Source organism: Tiliqua scincoides, chromosome 6 (genome assembly GCF_035046505.1).
Source record: "Tiliqua scincoides isolate rTilSci1 chromosome 6, rTilSci1.hap2, whole genome shotgun sequence".
Lineage (NCBI taxonomy): Eukaryota > Metazoa > Chordata > Lepidosauria > Squamata > Scincidae > Tiliqua > Tiliqua scincoides.
In genome coordinates this window covers 9,009,731-9,018,323 of record NC_089826.1, presented here as the reverse complement: position 1 = coordinate 9,018,323, position 8,593 = coordinate 9,009,731, and the positions used below count along the sequence as shown (strand labels likewise).

The 8,593-nt window shown below is 40.9% G+C and overlaps 1 pseudogene; it reads right to left on the bottom strand.

The window, feature by feature from the left end:
* Window positions 1-6,108: 6,108 nt before the first annotated feature.
* Window positions 6,109-6,225, bottom strand: LOC136656494 (5S ribosomal RNA; annotated as a pseudogene).
* Window positions 6,226-8,593: the final 2,368 nt, after the last annotated feature.

The following is an 8,593-nucleotide window of genomic DNA, read 5'->3' as shown; positions in this document are numbered from 1 at the left end:
CAGAAAGGGAAGGACCAATGGGTTGCTTTTGGGGTAGAGCTGGAATGGCCCCATTCTGACTGAAGCTCTTCCTAGATATCCCCCCCCCCCAACAACGTGGTGTAATGTTTGATATTCCTGGAGCCTGTTGACATCTCCAGCATTGCTTTCAGTAATGATCTGATTCTTGGAGACACAGGAAACCTTAGATGGAGCAAAACTGGCAAAAAAGTCCAATACTGCCCCATTGTCTTCCCTTTTGGAGTCTTAAGTGGCTCACCACTGGGGGCACAATTGAGCAGGCTTGGAGGCTCCAGCAAAACCCAGGGTTTGTTTGAAGATCCCATCGCATTATTGTACATTAAAACCAGATTTATCAATTTCCTGTAGGAGCTGCCTGATTGGATGTGGCACGCTCAAGGTTTCTTAGTGCGAAAATGTACAGTTTCCTAATGTGGCTGACAGGAAACTGCACTCAGACCTTTTCAGAGGCTTTCAGGAGTTATTACTTGAGATTAACTCTGGCGTGAGCAAAAAGGTTTCAAGACTTGCTTATACGCTGCCCCTGGCTCCGAATTAGCAACTTAGCTCTTAAATGATCAGCAATTGAGTCATAGGTGTTAATGAGTCAAGCTTAGCCGGGAGCGATAATAGGGGGGAAAGGCGAAGAGGAGGGCAACCCAAGCAAGTGCTGTGCTAAAAAAAAAATGTCTTTAAAAACCACGCTATGCAAGGGGGAAAAAAGAAATCTCACTCAACAATTTCTTCAGTCAAATTGTATTTTAATCAGTGCTTCCCAGCCAAGATGAAGAAGTCAAACTGTGACTTCTCCAGCTGTAAAAAGTGGAAGCCTGGTTTCACATTTGCATGATTTTGAAGGTCAAATGCCTGCAATCCAAGTCTTTCGGATCCATATGGACTAGAAATGCCACAATATGCAATCGTCATGGAGGCAGATTGCCTCCTGTAAATCTGTCCTTTTTGTAACACGTTCAAAAAGTACCGTATTGGATGGATTATAAATCCATTCGGGAAACGTGCGCAATATGGTCTGAAGCTTCTCTGGTGTGCATATGAGTGTGTGTGTGTGAGAGAGAGAGAGACCAAGGCAGAGGCAGAGGCAAAAGATCAGGCTGGATTAACTGATGGCGAAAATATGTTATGTAGACTAGGACTCTGGCCAAGCTGGGCCTGCTGCTGTCATGGAATGATCTGGCAATGGCCCTGCATACAAAGTTTATACTGTTCCAAGTTCTGGGTTCCATTAAAACCTCCACAGCTGAGTTCATGGCGATTGTCTCTTTTGTGGAGGATCTACTGTGGGCAAGTGAGAGAGTTGCCATACAGCAAAAGTGGAAGCTATCAGAGGCTGAGCTGAAAAGCAAAAAAGAACCAAAAGCAACAGCTGTTCTAGGGCAGGAGAATGGCCTTAAGGTAGCGGTTTCCAACCCTTTTCATTTCACAGCACACCGACAAAGTCCTAAAATGGTCAAGGTACATCATCAATTTTTTGAACAATCGGCACACTTGCCGGTAGGGTGCTCAAATCCCCCAATGCCCCTATTAATAAATGACCCTCCCCCAGACTCCTGCAGCATACTTGCAGACCATTTGTGTAGAAAATTGCTTCCTTAAGGGCCTTTGGAACTGGTGGCAGGGGAATGGAGATCATGCACAGCTGTTTGTTTCCTGCATATTCAAGGAGCTACAAGTTGTTCAGATGAAGGAACCCCATGGGGGAGGACTTGGTCAGAGCTTTAATAGCAAACCGAGTTTGGGAAGTGCCATGACATGAAGCTGGAATGAAGGGAAAGGAGAAGGTAAGGCAAAGCTAGGTTAAATGTACTGGAGTCTTGTTAAGGAGTAGGAAAGTGGTTCCCAAACTTTTACAACTGGCAGCTCCCTTGACCTACTGGACCATTAGAACATAAGAACATAAGTAAGGGAGGCAGAGTTAACACTCAGTGCAGTAGCAGGGAACCTGGGAGGACTTCCGGGGAAACTGCTAAATACGTAGATGTGTTTTCCAGAGGACCTCAGTAATGAAGAACTCTTCATTGCCAAGAAGGAACGAAGGCTGAGAGCGTGAATTGGTACTATCTCTAGAGACGGCAGTTTCAGAGATATCCCGATTTTGCTCTATGCTGGATCACATCGCATCCCAGTCGCCATCTTGGAGAGATTCGGATAGCTGGTGACTCCCCCCTATGGTCCACTAGATACAACATGAGAGCGAACAAAGGTTTTAAAGCATGAGTAATCAGTTCATTAAAAGACTATAAAAGAATTGCAATCAAGAGGTTGGAAGAAGGGAAAGATAACTTTAAGTTTATTTACATTGGCTGGCAGCCACCCAGAGGGGAAAGCAGCGAACTCGGATGTAAAGAAGCCCCTGCTGGAGCATTTTTTTCTTTTTGTAATAAGTATGATTGGAAGAAAAGACGAAAGATAAGACAAAATAAATAAGGGAAGATAAAAGATCACCATGTTGTAATGGTATGCACGGAAAAGGAATAAACAACTAACTTTTAATTTGGTATTTATTTTGGAAGATCCACTTAACTCCATAATTTTTTGATAGAAGACTTAAAAGAATATGGGGAAGTGGCATGTTGAAAAATAAATTACCAGAAGACCAAAATGATACTTAAAAATATAAAAGACAATGATATAGATTAAAAGAATTTGGATTACAAATAACAAACAAAGTAAAATATCTAGGAATTATAATTACCAAAAAGACAAGTACATAAATGGAAGACAACTATATTAAATTAATGAAAGAAATAAAAAAAAAAAAGATTTGGAGAAATATAATAAACTGCAATAATCCCTAATGGGAAGAATAGCTCTATTGAAAATGATAATATTACCAAAATTAATGTTTTTATTCCAAACTATTCCGATTATTTTGAAGAGAATTTTTTTTGAAGAAATGAATAAAATTACTACAAAATTCGTCTGGCAAGGTAAAAAACCGAGAATAAGACGGAAATTACTTCAAGAGGATAAAAAAGAGCAGGATTTGGATTACCAGACTGGGAATTATATTATCAAGCGGCAGCCCTAAACTGGATAAAAGATTTGGAACTCATAGCAGTATAATTCCGAAATTTTAATTTTAGAAGCACGTGATTTACAAATAGGCTGGCACGCATTCCTGTTTTATGATAAAGTCAAACAACATGGATATTTTAGACAACACATTTTAAGAAGATCTTTAATTTGGATATGGGAACAGATAAAATACAAGAGATACTCTAAATTACCCAGATGGATAAAACCGCTTGAAATAGCAACTAATCCGAACTGGATTCAAAAAGACCAAAATAAATCATATAACTGTTGAATATTAAAGGAGAGATCTTAAATAAGTTTGAGTTGGAAGAGAAAGGAATAAAATTGGACTGGTGGAATGAAATGCAAATAAGAACAAGATTACGAGAAGACCAAAAAATAGGTTTTTATGAAGAAGATACGTTTTGATAAAATATTTTTGATTAATGAGGGGAAATATATATTTAAAAAAGTACAATTTTCTCCTGGAGATAATAATGGAGGATGAAATAAGGATGCAATGGTGTGCTGGGCAAAAATTTTTTGATATAATATATTGATGGATGACGGGAAACAAATTTGGAATATAAATATTAAGATTAATATTAAGCAGTGTCTTTTAAAGAGAATTTATATAAAATGTTTTATAGATGGTATTTAACTCCAGAGAAATTAGCACAAATGTATTCTGGGTCATCAAATAAGTGTTGGAAATGTAAAGAGGTTGAAGGAACCTTTTATCCTATGTGGTGGACATGTGAAAAAGCAAAGAAATACTGGAAAATGATACATAAATTCTTGCAAGAGATATTGAATTGTGTATTACTATTCAAACCAGAAATATTCCTCCTAAATGTGACATCAGAAATTAAAGTCCAATATAGAAAATACCTTATTGTACATATTGTTACAGCGGCAAGAATACTGTTTGTGCAAAATTGGAAATCTACAGACGTGCCAACTAGAGAAAACTTAATAGACAAAATTTATGAAATAGCAGAAATGGAAGTTTTAACAGAAAGAATGAAAGAGAGAGATTTAGGTAGAGTAAGAAAATATTGGAAGCCTTTTTATGATTGGATAGATAATTTTAGTTAAACAATATCGAGTGTTTAGATAAATTTAAATTTTTATAATGGCAAATATGATAGCTTTTGTATTGAAGATTATTGTGTTTTTTTCAGTCATTTGATTGCTTTTTTTTTTTTTTTTTTAATAATGCATGTTGTAATCTAGGGCCATAGCCTTATGTGTAACCTGTGTAGTACCTGCCCAAAGTCTAACCCATTTTCCTCACCTGTAATAAATAAATAAAATATTTAATATAAAAAAAGAACATAAGTAAGAACAGCCCCACTGGATCAGGCCATAGGCCCATCTAGTCCAGCTTCCTGTATCTCACAGCAGCCCACCAAATGCCCCAATTGGTGCCATTGGACGTGGATCCTCATTAGGGCTACAATCTTATACGTTGTATAGGGAGGCAGGTTTTTCATGAGGATTCTGCATTCCCCCCCTGGCGGGTTTCTGTGGCTCCCCAGTGAGCCAGAGCATGGGAACCACTGGAGTATGGGTGCCAGAAGAGAGTGCTTATGTCTTTAAATGCCAGGGGATACTGAATGGAATGGCAGTGGCTACATCTCTCATCTCATTCCAAAACAGATTACCCAGCACTCCCCAATAAAGACACAGGCAAGGGCATATGGTACAAAGGGCCACTTTATTAACTATTTAAATATACTCAGATTGCAACAGGGCCTAACAAATAAGTCATGCGGGTTCTACATGGGGGAAATGGAGCTGCCCGTCTACTTCCCCCTATAGTGATTTGGGCAACCACACCAGACTCTGGGCAGCGTCAATACAAGCCTGCCGCCCCCTTTATTGTCACCCCGAAGGGGCAGGGTGGCAAGCTAGCTCAGGCCACCCAAGCGAACCCGTGGTGCGCCTTTACCACCAGGCCGAGGTCCATCCAGCCTGTGTCACCCAGCCGGCAATGCCAGCATCACCAAGCGTGGAGTCCACCTGGCCCTTGCCACCCTGAGGTGTACACCGATATGACCTTACCTACCCAAAACCTGCACGACACCTGCCTAAAGTGACCAACAAGACCTGTGGAAAACCCCATTCCGCCCCTAACTCCACAGTCCGGGGTAGGCAAAAAATCACCAACCAACGTGCCAATTAGGCTGATGGCAAAAATTCCTACCTGGTCCCAGATGGCGACCAGCTAGTCTTGGACTGCCAAAGGGTGGGCGGGTGGGTGACCGCTGCCTAGTCCCGACTGCGCGGGCTTCTCTGAGCAGCCTGCACGTGGCCCCAAACCAATTAGCCCCCAGCCAATCGGCTGCGAGGCTGGCCCATCCTGTGCCTCATGCGGGGGCAGGGCAAACACCAGTGGCGCACTAATTCATGTGCCATCGGAATTCTCAGGGCATCCAGCAGTGGGTTCCCCAGCGATGCTGAGTTCCTTTAACTGACAGTAATTGGAACTTCATATGTTCAAAGGATGTGACCTGCTCTGGAGTTACAGGCACATCTCAATCAGAGCTTTTCAAGGTTTCTTAGAGAACTTTTCCAAGGTTCTTTCCTTATAGACTGCTTTAAATATTAGGGTTCAATATCAAGAACATGAAAAGAAAAAGGATGTGAATGCAGAAAATACTCTTTCCTTGTGTGAACACAAGCATATTTCACATAATCTAAGAGTGGGGCTTCTGGGGCAGAAGGTTATTTTTACAGCTCACTCCCATGATACTGGCATGACATCTGTCCTATCCTAAGCCCACCCAGCACGAAGGGGTAGACAAGACCCCAGGCAATTGTACATGGGCACAGCCCTCCCAGTAATGCTGCCAGCATTCACAGAAACCCTGATCCAACCCATCAAACATAAAGTGGCAGCTTGACATCAGCCGGATACCAGCAGGATGTCAGCCTGAAGTCAGCATGATGTTCAGCATTTCAAAAGAAAAAGTAATAATCAGAAGTAATACTGACTTTTTCAGACTTCCCTAAACACTTAAATAAACAAATGGTTGGCAACCTTCAGTCTCGAAAGACTATGGTATAAGCCTACAGCACCCGATATTCCCAGGTGGTCTCCCATCCAAGTACTAACCAGGCCTGACCCTGCTTAGCTTCCGAGATCAGACGAGATCAGGCATGTGCAGGGTAACAGCTAAACATTTAAATAAATAAATCATAATAAAAGATACTTAATCTAAATAAGAAATAACCTGACGGAATTTTAGTTTTTTAAAAAAGAAATACTGCAATATTTGGAACAACAAAAACTATGTAAATAAAATATGATAAACCTAAAATGCTTTGCCACATATCCTAAATTTGTTCTCTCCTTTCCGTCTTGATAATGGCATCCACTCATGTGATGCAAGTCTAAAAGATCACATACCTGTTGGGTAGTATTGTGTGATCACATACCTATTGGGTAATATCCAGTGTTGACCTGGCATTCCAGTCAGGCTGTGCATTCCAGTCAGGCTGTGCACAAGCCCGGTCATCTAAAACCGCTTGCTGTCCTTTAGTCATATATGCCTATACAGTAATACATCATCTGAATATAATGCTCATTTATATTCTATACTCTCGACTCATCAATCTCTACGTGAGATTGGTGACTAATACTTGGCGGAGCGTTTGGTATGATGTTAAACAACAATGGTGACAATAGGCAACCTTGTCTTGTCCCACGGTAAATTGAAAATGGATTCAAAGTCATTCCATTTATCAGAACTCACACTGTAGGTGTTTTATATAAAGTCTGAATCCATGAGTGGTATATAGTTCAACAACAACAAAAACAGTTTACATGATCAAAGTCCTTCTTCAGATCAAGGGATAGGATGAGTATCAAAGTCTGCCTTTGATCACCTGTAGATATCTGATCAAATACTAGTTTTAAGTGGTCAGACCCTGGTATCTATTCACAAACCCATCTGGACAAGAGGAGAAAGTGTTGGAAAGCACATTTTAAGACAATTTGATTATTCTGTGTATTTTAAAATCTACATTTATGAAAGAAATTGATCTATAATTACTACTCAGGATTACTACTCAGTTTAGCTATATGTATGATATTGGTCCCATATATTGTTTCAGGTATCTTATTGGTAAGTATGTTTTGAGGTTCTTTTTTTTTTAATTACAAGGGGGCATCGTGAACCCCTTCAGATGAGCTCCACATTAAGGGGGCTAACACAGAGAAGGCTCTGTCTCATGTATACGTCAACTGAGCCTCTGTAATAGCACCCAAAACAGAGCCTCTCCCAAAAATCTTAACACATTCATATAGCAGAAGTTGGCCCTTAAAGTGAGAAACTTGACATCAGACTGCATTGATTTGTAGAAACCCTTATTAATCTGCCTCTTCCTTCCACCAAAAAAAAGAGTGATTTTCCCCTTTATGTTGCTGCAGACATCTGAGTGCAATAATTTGGATTCTCGCAACTGATTTTTTACTTTGCCATATTTTCCCCTCTTTTGACAGCGTGTGTAGTTGAAAAGAGGCATATGGAGACAGGCATGGAAGCCTAACAAACACTTTAGCATGGTTTAAAAATGAATGCTAATCAATGTTCAAAAGATTTTGGTTTTTTGTCTCACAACCAACTTCTTGTGAAGCCAAAGTAACTTATTAAAGGCAGATGCCATCCTCCTCCTCCACATTTAGGCCTTTTCTCTGAATCCGTCAATTGCATCTTTCCTTTCATACTTAGTATATACCTGGTATACTGTCAGTGGTATACCTGGCTCTTCTGCCCCCTGCCTGACCAGGAATAATTGCACAGTGACGTAATGGTGTCATCACAATTTCTTCCAGCAGGCTCTGAGTCACTGCGCATCATCTTGGATGGCCGCCCACTTTTCTCCTTTTTTTTTTTTTTCAAAGCAAAATCTGTAGGTGGCCACTCAAGAGTGGCACACAACTGCTCCAAGTGGCTGTGGCGGGGGGGGGGGGTGTTTCCTTTTCTCCTTCCCCCCATCTCATTTTTGCTTTTTTCCCAAAGCAAAAAAAGTAAAAGAAACCGGTGGCTGATACAAGTGCACTAGGTGCACAGAGGGGATCATGGTACCTCCCCGCTGCACCCCTTAGGTATGCTAGTGAATACTGTATTAGATCTCTGTACTATACCTCTGTATACTGAACTATATCCATATATTTTCATACATACATACATTCCTATATATATCCATTCATACAAACATGTGTGTGTGTGTGTGTGTGTGTGTGTGTGTGTGTGTGTAATCACTATATCCATAGGTGTTCCCATTCATACATGAATAATGAATGCAGTGGCATTCATAAATGCCACTGCAAAGAGCTTCTGCAAAAACCTTCACGTACATTGTTAGGGCCCAATCCTATCCAACTTTCCCGTGCCAATGCAGCCATGCCAGTGGGGTGTGTGCTGCATCCTGCTGTAGGAGGGCAGTCACAGAGGCCTCCTCAAAGTAAGGGAATGTTTGTACCCTGAGCTGGGGGGATTCACTGCAGCTGCATCGGCACTGGAAAGTTGGATAGGATCGGGCCCTT